At 36.7% G+C, this 15109-nt stretch overlaps 1 protein-coding gene across 4 annotated transcripts in view; it reads right to left on the bottom strand.

Moving 5' to 3' along the window:
* The window catches only part of arhgef28a (Rho guanine nucleotide exchange factor (GEF) 28a), a 281479-nt gene that overhangs the window by 10157 nt on the left and 256213 nt on the right, over nt 1-15109 (bottom strand). The gene's annotated exons all lie outside the window — the stretch shown is intronic.

Genomic DNA, 15109 nt, shown 5'->3' with positions numbered 1-15109 from the left:
ACTACCATAATTATAAAGTGATATTATAAGGTAACTGTGCATTCTATATGGTTACACTGCACAATGTATAAGAAAGAAAATCTTAGCTGAAAAATATCAAAGAGATAATCACACAAAAACGAATTTGAAATGCTGCTGCTTAACCCATGAAGACTAAAGGTTTAGATGCAAAAGAAAAATTAATAATAAGCAGCCCACCAGGCATTAGCAGTTTTAAACAAAATGCTCAGGACTTACTTAAAAATGACTCAGGTTCAGATCACTTTCTATATGGCAACAGCAAAATTACAGTGAGTGTAAAGATTGTCTTAAAAACTAAAAATACAAAGTCACAATATATAGTTTTCATATATTAGTTTATGATTAAATCAGGTATAGTAAATACAGTATATTACCTTATATCAAAATGTGTTGAGAAAGAACAAAAAGCTACAGCACAAGACAACAAATTTATTGTACTAGATGCTTTTAGTTTTAAAGGACAAATTTGGTATTTTTTCACGTAGAAGTTCACAATCATGGAATATATTAATTTGCAATATAAAACTGTGGTCTAAAGTGAAGCAATTTTTATTAATTTTAAAAAACACTGTCAGTTCTTTCAGCTTACAAAAGGGCTCTACATTGATTCTGCATGTATTTACAGAGTGAATGGCATCAGGGTCAGTGAACTTATTCACTCAAAACCATAGTGCCCAGTTCTTTTATTACTATATGTCTCCAAGAGACACTCATTATACATAAAAAAATACATAATGGGTTTGTGATGTATTTATCTGCTGCTCTATATTTTCTGTTTTTTTTTTATTTTGTGTGTGGAAGGCATGATACTGCAAAAGTGTCTTACCTCTTTCAAAAATCTAAGGCTTTTATTGAAAAAAATTGTACAAAGTACAATTAAACTATGTGCTCTTTTTATTACACTGTCACTTACCGTGCAACCCACTCCATAGGTTAGGTAAAATAACTACACAGATTGTAATATTTTGGAGGGGTGTAGCTTTGTAATAACTACCCAGCTGCTGCAAAAACACAAAACAGCAAGTAACTTATCCTTACCACAAAAAAATAGGACTAAGAATCCACGATAAAATGATTATCTCTAGTTTCCTTCCATTATTACAGGTATGCCTCATGAACGAGGAAGGCATGTTTTCTTCAATCGACTACCTTTGCTACTTCAAAATGGACATTTCTGGTAGTTATTAAGGCTTTTTCTATTACACATGGACACTGGGTTCCACAGGGCCACACTGTAAGCTGCTACAACAGACAAAGCATTTAAAAAAAAAAAAAAAAACACCTTCACTTAGAACACACTTTTGCATGGCAAATAATATATACCATGATTATGAAGAAATATGAAGAAATAATGTATCCTTTAGAGACATGTTTATATCTGTGTTCTGGAAAAAATGGAAATAGCTGCAGTTGTGACCCCTGTATGTATGTATATATATATATATATATATATATATATATATATATATATATATATATATATATCGGCACAGTTTACAGACTAATTTAAATAAAAAAAGGAAGCTTTAATATACCTAACAAAGTATAAAAATAATTTTACATATCCTATTGGAGCTCAGGGCAGAAAAAAACTTCATGGTAGTAGTTCAACACCAAACCCTTTAACAATAATATACACAACTGATATTTCAGGGAAATTAAAATTTCATCTAATCTTAGGGAATCTTATGGAACAATATGGAAAAATGACATGCAATAGGATGAATGACGCTGACAGGAACAATTTGAACTTCAGGGAAGCATCAATGAACATTTGTTTGGGTTTTACAGCTAACAGAATTATATTGAACATACAGTATGAACTAAATTACACAGATTAAATAAACCACTATGAGCACTGGTCATGAGCGAAACTTGCAGAGTTTGCTTTGCTGTTAGGTAAAATCATAGAAATGTTAAAGAACAAAATAGAAGAAATAAATTGAAGTGAAGGATGAAGGAGAAACTGAACTAGGACTGAATGGATTATAATGGTGCAATGGTCTTTTTAAGTGTCCTTGTGGGCTAGGGAAGTGTTTACCAACTATGTTCCACCGATTATTGTGGCCAAAAATATGACCTGAGCTATGAAGCAGCAGCTACTGCATTATGGAGCCTCAAACAACAAATATATTATTGTGTTCACGAGGTTTCACTCTTCAGGGCACACACTGTCAGTACTAAAAAGAGACGGCATGGAACTTGCTTGTCCCATTGTTTTAAGTCATAGGTCCACGCAGTTGAAACATCTTTTTTGTTTCTGATCTGTGTAGATGCTTCCCACTTTTTCATCCATCAAGAAGACAGAAACCCTTTTACATTGTAATAAACCTTTCATTTGAAGCTTCAGTGCATGGCTAATTATGCATGGATTCGACCAGCATACAAAATTACCCATGTGGCGTGAGATCACAGAGATCAGTGATATATGTTTGGTAGCAGTACCCATAATATTCTTACTAAGGTCAACGACCCATCAAATTAAAACAGTGCAAGGTTTTTTTTAAACACACGTGGGGTGCAAATCCAACCAGAGTATCCACTGGATAGAGACAATTTAACAAACATAAAATGTGAAGTGGAGTACACGTACAGCATATACATGTGAAATTTCTGTGTATGGTTGCTATAGCTGTATTATGTCTTGCAAAGCATTATGGGGTGCTGAAAAAAAAGTTCACCTGCATGACAAATTGCTAAGAATATATTTATTTTAAAACAAAATCACACACATGATCAACAGTAATGAGTAACAATGTTTGATCTCTTTGGAGACAAAATTGCACATACAAATACAAATATGACAAACATAACAAACAATTATTAGGATCATAATACTTTATGGGGTGACACTGTGATGGACGGGCGCCCTTGTCCAGGTTTGTTCCTGCCTTGCTCACCATGCAGTCTGGGATAGGCTCCAGCCCAAACCCAAACCAACTCAGGTCTGGATTAAGCGGGTTAGTAAATAACATGACATGATACTGTATCATGTAAAATCCTGAAAGTCTGTTTCAGAAAAAGTTTTGGGAAATTTGAGTGACCAAATAGAAAGTCACTCAATTTAAAAATGCATGGTAAGTTGTACTGTCCAAGTGGTAGAAGTTGTAATCTTTAAATCAGAAACCTAAACAAAAACGTGAGTCAATCAATTGTTCTATAAAGGGAATACAAGAATCATAGTTTTTAGGGCAACAGACAGGAACCTGAAATTCTTAAACAATTACCTATAATCAGAGGTGGGTAGTAACGAGTTACATTTACTCCGTTACATTTACTTGAGTAACTTTTTAAAAAAATTGTACTTCTAAGAGTAGTTTTACTGCACCATACTTTTTACTTAAGTACATTTGTGAAGAAGAAACGCTACTCTTACTACGCTACATTGGGCAACACTCGACTCGTTACTTTTTTACATTTACATATTAGATACGCTTATATTTTTGCCAGAGAGAAGTCGCCAGTGGATATACTGCATGACTGTTTCACCAATCAGACGTACAACAACAACAACAATAGCACATTTTCATACAAAAAGTAGCTCAAAGTGCTTTACATAATGAAGAAAAGAAAAATAACAGACAAAATACAAAATTAAAATAAGACAACATTAGTTAACATAGAAAAGGAGTAAGGTCCGATGTAGCAACAATAATCACATGACTACATTTCACCAATCAGACATAGCAACAATAATCACATGACTCCGTTTCACCAATCAGACGTAGCCATGCAGTCACATGACCACACACAAACTTCCTGCGTTTGCAGCCTGTGACAGACTTTTAGTCATGTGGGGCTCCTGTTCACTGCTAAACAGTCACAGCTTCACTGCAAGAACCTTGAGAGCCAACTCCTGCTCAAGCTTATCCATCACTTCACTTAGTGAAGAACAAGCACGTTTCAACCAAATATGCACAGACACAGACAGTCATGATAAAGTGAGACTTCTTGTACGTGTACAAGCTGCCTTGTTCTAATGTTATTTTCTATCAGCTGTGCTATTTGGAGGGCAAGTGTATGACGATGCCGGTCCCCTACAGACTCTTTTCTTTTCTCCTTTTCTTTGATTCCCCCTTCTTTTTTTGTGTCGACCCGTATATATACACTCCCGTCTCCATGGGCCTTAATCACACACCGTAGAAAGCCAATGAAGCAATTGAGAATGATCACACGCGCATGTGCAGGTGTGACTTGCTCCAACTACCTCATCAACTCCCCGCGGCTGTGCAATTGCGCCTATGGAAAATGACACGGCTTTATGGATTTGAAACTGGCCTTTTTTTTTTTTTTTTTTTTGACGCTGCAGACCCGCTACACCACAAAGTGAATATACAGTATTATACTGTTAATGTACAGTATATCTTGTCACTGTAAGTAGTTTGCACTGTTCAAACATACATGTGACCTACTGTAGGTATTGGCTTCAAAAGCTTTATTGTGAAAAACTGAGATTTGGAATTTGTGTTATTTGTGCATCTTTATTTTGTAAAAGATGTTATTTATTTTTACTCATTTTTTAGTTTATTATTTGGAAATAGCAGAATTTGCACATTATTTTATATTTTTGTCTGTCTTATTAGAACATTTCTAACAAATAAATCATTTATTATGTTCAAACAGTTACTCAGTACTTGAGTAGTCTTTTCACCAAATACTTTTTTTACTCTTACTTGAGTAATATTTTGGGTGACTACTCTTTACTTCTACTTGAGTAATATTATTTTGAAGTAATGCTACTCTTACTTGAGTACAATTTTTGGCTACTCTGCTCACCTCTGCCTATAATCATTTTGCAAGTGTGAATTTCACACTCCTTATTTAAAGTTCACATAAGAAATATGTCGAACTCCTGTTCTTTAATTATATGGAGCCAACTACATTCTCATATATGAACAAAATTCAACAGTGAATGATAACTACAGTGGTGCATCCAGAAAGTATTCACAGCGCATCACTTTTTCCACATTTTGTTATGTTATAGCCTTATTCCAAAATGGATTAAATTCAAATTTTTCCTCAGAATTCTGCACACAACACCCCATAATGACAACGTGAAAAAAGTGTACTTGAGGTTTTTGCAGATTTATTAAAAATAAAAAAACTGAGAAATCACATGTACATAAGTATTCAAGTAAGCCTTTGATTCTTGTATGTCTAAGCATTATCCTCTGATGACGGCTCCTGGCAGGGGCTGAAAGCTCAGGAATAAAAACTACTTTATGATACATGATTCATCTTCTCCCTTTGTGGATCTCCAGCTGCACATATATATATATACAAACTATATTGCCAAAAGTATTGTGATGCCTGCCTTTACACACACATGAACTTTAATGACATTCCATTCTTAATACATATACTTTAATATGGAGTTGGCCCACCCTTTGCAGCTATAACAGCTTAAACTCTTCTGGGAAGGCTTTCCACAAGGTTTTGGAGTGTGTTTATGGGAATTTTTGACCATTCTTCCAGGAAAGCATTTATGCATTCAGGGACTGATGTTGGACGAGAAGGCCTGGCTTGCAGTCTCGGATCTAATTCATCCCAAAGGTGTTCTGTCGGGTTGAAGTCAGGGCTCTGTGCAGGCCAGTCAAGTTCCTCCACACCAAACTCGCGCACCCAATTTTTTATAGACCTTGCTTTGTGCACTGGTGCGCAGTCAGGTTGGAACAGGAAGGGGCCATCCTCAAACTCATCCCACAAAGTTGGACGCATGAAATTGTCCAAAATGGCTTTGTATGCTGAAGCATTAAGAGTTCCTTTCACTGGAACTAAGAGGCCAAGCCCAACCCCTGAAAAACAATCCCACACCGTAATCCCCCCTCCACCAAACTTTACACTTGGCACAATGCAGACAGGCAAGTACCATTCTCCTGGCAACCGCCAAACCCAGACTCGTCCATTGGATTGCCAGACAGAGAAGCGTGATTTGTCACTCCGGAGGACACGTCTCCATTGGTCTAGAGTCCAGTGGAAGTGTGCTTTACACCACTGCATCCAAAGCTTTATATTGCACTTGGTGATGTGAAGGCTTGGATGCAGCTGCTCGGCCATGGAGCTCTCTGCGCATTGTTTTTGAGCTACTCTGGACTCCACACGAAGTTTGGAGGTCTGTAGCTACTGACTCTGCAGAAAGTTGGAGACTTATGCACACTGTGCGCCTCAGCATGCACTGTCCCTGCTCGGTGATTTTATGTAGCCTACCACTTCGTGGCTGAGTTGCTGTTGTTCCCAATTGCTTCCACTTTGTTATAATACCACTAACAGTTGACCGTGGAATATTTAGTAGCTAAGAAATTTCATGAATGTACTTATTGCAGAGATGGCATCCTATCACGGTACCACGCTTGAATTCACTGAGCTCCTGAGAACGACCCATTCCTTCACAAACATTTGTAGAAAAAGTCTGCATGGCTAGGTGCTTGATTTTATACACCAGTGGCCATGGAAGTGATTGGAACACCTGAATTCAATGATTTGGAGGAGTGTCCCAAAACTTTTGGCAATATAGTCCATCTCTATCTATAGTTACAGTTTATGAATAATAGATATATAGAAATAATCCATCCATCCATCCATTTTCCAACCCGCTGAATCTGAACACAGGGTCATGGGGGTCTGCTGGAGCCAATCCCAGCCAACACAGGGCACAAGGCAGGGACCAATCCCGGGCAGGGTGCCAACCCACCGCAGGACACACACAAACACACCCACACACCAAGCACACACTAGGGCCAATTTAGAATCACCAATCCACCTAACCTGCATGTCTTTGGAATGTGGGAGGAAACCGGAGTGCCCGGAGGAAACCCACGCAGACACGGGGAGAACATGCAAACTCCACGCAGGGAGGACCCGGGAATCGAACCCAGGTCCCCAGGTCTCCCAACTGCGAGGCAGCAGCACTACCCACTGCACCACCGTGCCGCTATAGAAATAATATATATTGTAAATTTCAGGTACTTTGATTGACTATACAAGCATCGTGCCTGCAATCTCCATCAATTACCATATTCCTCTCAACAACCCTTCCTTTCCTCTGTCTTCTTCCCTGTGACTCTTCTGTTTTCTCTGACTATTGATTCTATTCTTGTCCTCAGCCTCTTGAAGGCAATGATCATTCAGAAAAATTTGCACTTTACTAAACCATTAATTAAATCCAGATTAAAAATGAATCATCTTCAAAATTTACTGACCATGATGCCACACTACGTTCTGGTAGCCCCAAAATTCATTTCATATCGGTATTTAATTTGAGAAAAATAGTATGACCTTCCACTTGATAGGACACCGGCATTTGCCAAGCGTTCTGTTACATGCACTGCCAGATGTGCAAACACAAATGGCAAATGTACTCAAAATGCAGAATCTACTGTTCCTATTGATTCTGTTAGGCAGCTCTTTGCTGGGCTACCACCCCATAGCAGCACATCACACAGATTACTGACTGGGATATTTCTTTGTTTAGGCTGAGACATGAAAACATGAATTAGAGAACCCCCCACCCAAATCAGCACTCATTGTTTCAGTGATTTTACAAGAGTACTTGCTTCCCTGCCTAACTTGTGCATGTTGTTTCTTCATCTTCATGACAATAAATGCAAGGGGCAGAGTTTTTGAGATGGGACTGTAATGTGCATCTCTACCTGGTGAAAAGGGCAATATTTCTGTTTCAGGTGTTGAATTACAGTTCTCACTACATTTTTGTACTGAGAAGATTATAGGTTAATTTCCATCTTTATTCTGGAGTCATATGACCCAGGAGACAGAACTGATAGAGAAAACCTAACTAAATGAGGGTTCTTCTATTAATTAACACTAGTGTTAAAAAAAAATGATGTATCCCTTTCTTCCCATTTATCTTTCAATGTACAAGGATAATCTTCGATAGATAGATAGATAGATAGATAGATAGATAGATAGATAGATAGATAGATAGATAGATAGATAGATAGATAGATAGATAGATAGATAGATAGATAGATATGTGTACTGGTACATTCTTTGGTAATGTCTTAAAAAGGAAAACATCCTTCAGGTATTCAATTGTTTGTTCAGCTTGATATTTTTGTAATATTTCTGTAATACTTCTGAGTTTGACCTCAGAAAATTAACAGAAGCATTTTATATCCTGATAGTTTTTAATATACTATCTGCTGAATGCAAGAATATATGGTAACTGAACAACTTCAAATAACTCCAGCAATGTTTAGGCGCCATCTGCTGGACTTAACTGTATAAAAACTAGCTAAAAAGAAGACTATCAGTAATTCAATCTGTTAGCTAAACAATTAATATTAACACAGTAAAAAAACAAAACAAAAAAAAAAAACTAAAAAATCAGTTTAATATATACTGGCAAAAGCTTGCAGCATTGGAATAAAAACAATGATTATGCATGGGGAGCAGCCTGCATTAAACAGTAAATTTAAACATTAAACATAGCCCATATCAAACAAATGCATGTATCTCTAAAGAAAGGCAGGAAATGAAAATCGATGAAGCAAAATCAAAAATTGTCACTTTAAATTCCAAACATAGTGCATAATTCAAATAAATTGATTCTGCATTCCTAGTGCTGACTTGCAATCACTTATTGCTGTAACTGTGTTGTGCCCTACTTTGGGCACGTGAAATTATTTGCTGCTGAAAATGAAAAAAATTTCAGCTTATTCATCTGTTCATATACTTTATCAATTATGGGTAGGAAATAAGCCATACATGAAAGAAAAAAAGACATTTCTCACTACATACTTTATATTTTTAGCTGCACCAGGTTTTCTGGTATTACTGTATATCAGTTAATATAATAACTGTTTCACACCTTTTTAATCCAGTTCTGGGGTGTGTTTTTAGACATCAGGTATAATGCAAGAACCAATCATGGATGGGGCCACAGCCTATCACAGGGCCTAATCACATACAAAACCACAATCATAACATGTCAATTTAGAATCTCAAATACATCTAACACATGCAGTACATCTTTTAGATGTGGGAGGATAACCGGAGTACTTGGAAAAAAATATAAAGGAACAGAGCAATCATGTAGAGTAAACTCCTCAAAGACAGCAAATGGTTGCGCAATTTGACCCAGAACATTGGATCCATGAGGTAAGGGTGTTAAATACAGTGCCATCTTACTGATCTAAATTAAGAACATTTTTTAATTCATTTTGTATTATTCTCACAGCTCTTGTCAATCTGGTTGAAATTGTAGTGTGGTCACCATTTATGTGGAGTTACCATGTTCAATGTATAAGTGCATGGGTTTTAGTTTTTATACTACAGTTGCTCTAGCACATGTGAAAATCATGCATGTCAGTTTGACTGTTCATTCCTGAACTAGCTGCACATGAGTGACTATGAATGTATGCCTGAGTGAGTCCTGTAACAGACTTGCAAGTTCTTAAGGTCTAGTGTTTGACGTGCGTCTGATATTTGGATTATGTGGGTTCAGAAAATTATCAGATGGAAGGATAGTTAATTTTACAAAACTTCATCAATATCAATTTACAAGCAAAGCACCAACAGGTCTGTACATGTCAGACTGTTTTAACTGTCATGTTTTTCCTGCAAAAATAGTGCTAAAATAATAAAATAATTTTTTTTTCAGATTAATGTTAGCTTTCTCTGAATATAACATTCTGGAACAAATCAATATCATATTTTAATGGAAACAGTAACATTTGATCAAACAGAAATATTCCATTGACCACTTAACCTACACAAACCTCTTGTCCGCAGCTCAGTTCACAGAGGACAGCCACACTCCTCACCAGGCACTTTGAGCTGTAAAAGGAGCCACTGTGTCACTTGCAAATATGTCACCAACAGTACCCATGTATCCAGCCCCTCTTGTTAAATTTAGTATTAAACAGTGGGCATCTTGCTGGTCTCAAAGCCTTATTTGCTATATTTCTTGTAGGAAGTGTCTAGCCATCCATATAAGTAAAACAGAGAGAAGGCAGGAGGAGTATTGCATGAAGAATGGGATTGAGCCATTAAAATCAAAAACAGTTGTAGAACACTTCACATCCCTTTATCATAGCCACACTGAGCTCTCTATCCGTGTTCTTTCACAGGGGTTCAAAGACACTTTACAAAGGAAAAACAGAAGAAGCTAAGCTCATTGTAAGCCTGGGATCACATATTTATCCAGGTCTTAATGACAGATTAACTTTTTAATCTCTCCCTTCATCTTCTTTAATGGTAACCTTTTCTTACCTACTCATTTCTCCTTTCATCTGACCTGATTTTGTTCACTCCTTCCAGTCAGTTTATATGTTGCCTGCTCTTTCCTTTTCAGTTGCACACTGATGAAGGCTATACAACTGAAACATTGTGTCTTTACCCTTCTTTTCTTTCCAGCCAAGAAACAGCCTTTTTTCCTTTAAAGAAAAACACGTTTCACAAAGATATGCTTTCAGTTTCCTAAACCTTATAAGAAATAATGGCATAATCAGCATTTTGTTTTCAATTAGCAATACATTTTATGAGTTAATTTGTTGTTTATGTTACTAATATAACATAAACTAGAAAATTAAATTGCTGAAATGTTCTCATATTAACATGTTCATTCTGTACTGATGTCTACTATAACTATTTCTTAAATGTGCAGTAACAAGGACATTTTATGTTAAAATTTTTCATCAGATTAAATTAAGATCAAGATTATGGTACTCATTAAAATTAAAGAAGAATGTCTGCAACTTTAGGAATGTATAATTAAAATATACAACAGTTAAAATAAGTAAAAAAGTTATTTACTGCCCTCTACTGTCTATATTTAGCACAGGAATTTATTTTTAAAAATAAAAATAAATAATTATGTAACAATGGCCTTTCTCTTTATATTGTACTGGCTTATAAAAGCCAGTACAAAACAGTCATTCTCAAAAAAAATAGTTTTAGTGATAATTTTAGTATTGTATTTTTCCTATTGCTATTTATTTAAAAATCAAAACACAATAGATCCTATCACATGAACCACCTTAGGTATTAAATCTATGTTTTCCAATGACACATGGAAAACTCCAGTTAAGGAGCAAATCAATCCTTCAATCTGAATTAGTTCTGGTTTAAGGCACTTTTGAGTGTGACCTGTAATATACACTCACAAAATCCAGAGTTGGCTCCTGCCTTAGCTGCCTTTCCATAATCTTGGAAGGAAGTACAGACAGTGAATGAATTTTGCTAAAATCAATAATCAGATCAAAAGATGTGGCTTTTCTTGAAAAGCATGCAAAATGAGTCATAGGTTGGTTACTAAAACAAATACAATTTCTTTACAATTCTCTTAATTTGAATTTACTTGTTTGAGATGACAACAGTGTTCTACCTAAAGTATGCTTATTCAGGCACACCTCACAAAAAGATGAGGGTCCTTTTCTGTGCTGGGCTAAAAATAGCAACTGTACAAAAGTTACTATATGAAGCCCTACTTTACTTATTCTCCAAAGCCTTATCTAGGGTACCATTAATAAAAGTACAGTTTAACACAGGTTGGCATTGTTGATTTACAGCTCTAAATAATATTTTAAATAACAGTTGACAACATATGTTTACAACAGGAAGATCCTGCCAAACCAATCTTTTACAGTTTTCTGAACAGGCAACTGGAGTAGAAGGAAAGGGTAAAACATCTTAATACATAATTCGCCTGCCTCCTCACTCACTCACTCATGTCCGTCCGAAGCCAAATGCGCAGTCGCCTTCTGCGCACGTCCGAAGCCGAATGCGCAGTCGCCTTCTGCGCAGCTGCCCGAAAAACCTTACGAGACCGACATCCAACACCAACATTGCGGCAGGCGGTGGATTCACGGCCGCAAAAATTCAAAGAGAAAAGCGACTTCGATTAAAGCTCTACAGGCCTGAAAGGTGATTTCAACTACAGCTCAAGGCCTAATTACGCATTCTGATTCAATTACGCATTCATTCAATACACCTACTGTATATCAGGTTTGTGGTGCTTATACTTATTACTATTCCGTATTGTACTGGAACATTCATCATTCAATATTATACTATAGGCCTGGAAAATTCATCAACTAACAGTACAAGCCTGTACAGTAATGAGTAAAGTGGACTACAATCATTACAAAACAACTTCTTCGTTACTTATCATTTGTTCTTCATACACTGCTGACACAAACTCATGCCCGTTTCATCTTACGTTGTCGAAACGGTCTCTTTGTCTAGTATGATATAATTTGCTAGGACTATCAAAACACCTTTGACATGGTTCTACATGGAGTATAGTTCTGAAGTTATGAAACTCTTAAGCTGTTTAATCAACCTATATTAGAGTACAAATATGGGAAAAATGCTCCATGTGAGGTGATATCAGTGTAGTCAAACAAGGATCTGTGCTTAGACTTTCTGTCTTTCTAATTTATATTAATGATATACTGTAGATATTTTGTATCTGTAAACTGTGTAACCCATATCATGGTATCTGGCAGCCTTAAACAGAAATGGAACTGAGGGGCTCTGTTTTTGAACACTGCAAGCCAAAAATGTCCTCATGGACCATATAAAGCTTAATTTAGGTTGATGTTTTGACATTATCTACTTTGTTCATTGATGTCTATTTATAACATATACAATTTCAATATATAGTAGTATTTCTTTTCACATATGTTTTGAATGAAATTTTTAAAATGTAAACTTTTTTGCTAATGCTTGCAAAGATGTAAAATGATAGCAGCATAAACAGTTTGGAAAAAAAACTAATGTTTAACAAAGAAGGTTTCATCCAGCTACAGTTTTTCTTGGAAGCTGTACAGTTTTAAATTTCTGTGCTTATGTACATGTAACATAGGAACAGAAGACTGATAAATGATGCATGAATTTTATCTGTTCCCTTCAAATACCATCAATCACTTAAGGCTTTGACACAAACGATTTCTCCAGAAATTTTCAGTCATAGCCTTCATTTACATAATCTTGGAGGCATTTGACAGTGCACTTCTGTAAAGCTGGTCACCTCTTGTCACACTCCCTGCAACTTACTCCAACTAGTCTGTGACTCTTCTGATAAAATTAAACTGCTTTTAATTTGCCTTTAGTCATAGAAGCAGGCTCATGAGAGCTGACAACCAATGAAAGCTCACCATAAAGTACAATTCATATAATGCAGCAATGAGGTATAAAAATGCGGGTGTTCTAGACCTCACAAATACAAAAGGAGATCACCTGTCTGATGTCTTATGTTTAATGACAGAATGGAAAAAAAGAAAAAAGGGCAGAGACTACAGATGAACTCACTATGGCTGTTAAATCCTCATATAGCGCCTGCTCTGTCAGGTAGTACACTATTGTCTGCCAGGAAAAGGGCGAGCATGACTGTACTGGAGAGCCGGGAAGCAGCTGGTAAATTAGACATAGTCCGTGATTGACAGTTACTCAAACTAACATGGTCTGACAACGAGAGCAGCAACAATGTTTAGCAAACCGGAAGCAGCAACTGTGGTTAGCTAATTTGACATACACCATGACCAGAAGTTGAAAAATGTGACTGGCTTCAGAAATTATTCTTACATCAAAATAGATAAACACATGGGAAACATAAATCTAATTAGGAAACATTATTAATTTACAAAACAATCACTACACTGCAGACAGTATTCACAAATACACTGGGGTATACTGCATATGCATATACAGTATACTTCTCTCAAACTATTAATTTAGTTTTACAGTAACATAAATCTCAATTGATCATGACAAACTGAAAAGAATATTACTTGTTCTATAGTTTTAATCACGGTCATCTAGCTAGTTACATCAAAAGTTAAGGTAACTTTCAGTAAATCACTACAGCAGTAGACAGACCTTCTGAAAGCATGTGACACGACTCAAGAATGTAACAATTGCTCTGGTTTCCCAGTCAAACATTTAGATACAGTGGTGTGAAAAACTATTTGCCCCCTTCCTGATTTCTTATTCTTTTGCATGTTTGTCACACAAAATGTTTCTGATCATCAAACACATTTAACCATTAGTCAAATATAACACAAGTAAACACAAAATGCAGTTTGTAAATGATGGTGTTTATTATTTAGGGAGAAAAAAAATCCAAACCTACATGGCCCTGTGTGAAAAAGTAATTGCCCCCTTGTTAAAAAATAACCTAACTGTGGTGTATCACACCTGAGTTCAATTTCCGTAGCCACCCCCAGGCCTGATTACTGCCACACCTGTTTCAATCAAGAAATCACTTAAATAGGAGCTGCCTGACACAAAGAAGTAGACCAAAAGCACCTCAAAAGCTAGACATCATGCCAAGATCCAAAGAAATTCAGGAACAAATGAGAACAGAAGTAATTGAGATCTATCAGTCTGGTAAAGGTTATAAAGCCATTTCTAAAGCTTTGGGACTCCAGCGAACCACAGTGAGAGCCATTATCCACAAATGGCAAAAACATGGAACAGTGGTGAACCTTCCCAGGTGTGGCCGGCCGACCAAAATTACCCCAAGAGCGCAGAGACGACTCATCCGAGAGGTCACAAAAGACCCCAAGACAACGTCTAAAGAACTGCAGGCCTCACTTGCCTCAATTAAGGTCAGTGTTCACGACTCCACCATAAGAAAGAGACTGGGCAAAAACGGCCTGCATGGCAGATTTCCAAGACGCAAACCACTGTTAAGCAAAAAGAACATTAGGGCTCGTCTCAATTTTGCTAAGAAACATCTCAATGATTGCCAAGACTTTTGGGAAAATACCTTGTGGACTGATGAGTCAAAAGTTGAACTTTTTGGAAGGCAAATGTCCCGTTACATCTGGCGTAAAAGAAACACAGCATTTCAGAAAAAGAACATCATACCAACAGTAAAATATGGTGGTGGTAGTGTGATGGTCTGGGGTTGTTTTGCTGCTTCAGGACCTGGAAGGCTTGCTGTGATAGATGGAACCATGAATTCTATGTCTACCAAAAAATCCTGAAGGAGAATGTCCGGCCATCTGTTCGTCAACTCAAGCTGAAGCGATCTTGGGTGCTGCAACAGGACAATGACCCAAAACACACCAGCAAATCCACCTCTGAATGGCTGAAGAAAAACAAAATGAAGACTTTGGAGTGG

Source organism: Erpetoichthys calabaricus, chromosome 7 (genome assembly GCF_900747795.2).
Source record: "Erpetoichthys calabaricus chromosome 7, fErpCal1.3, whole genome shotgun sequence".
NCBI lineage: Eukaryota > Metazoa > Chordata > Cladistia > Polypteriformes > Polypteridae > Erpetoichthys > Erpetoichthys calabaricus.
The sequence above is the reverse complement of the archived record's forward strand: the minus strand, read 5'-3'. Positions and strand labels throughout refer to the sequence as shown.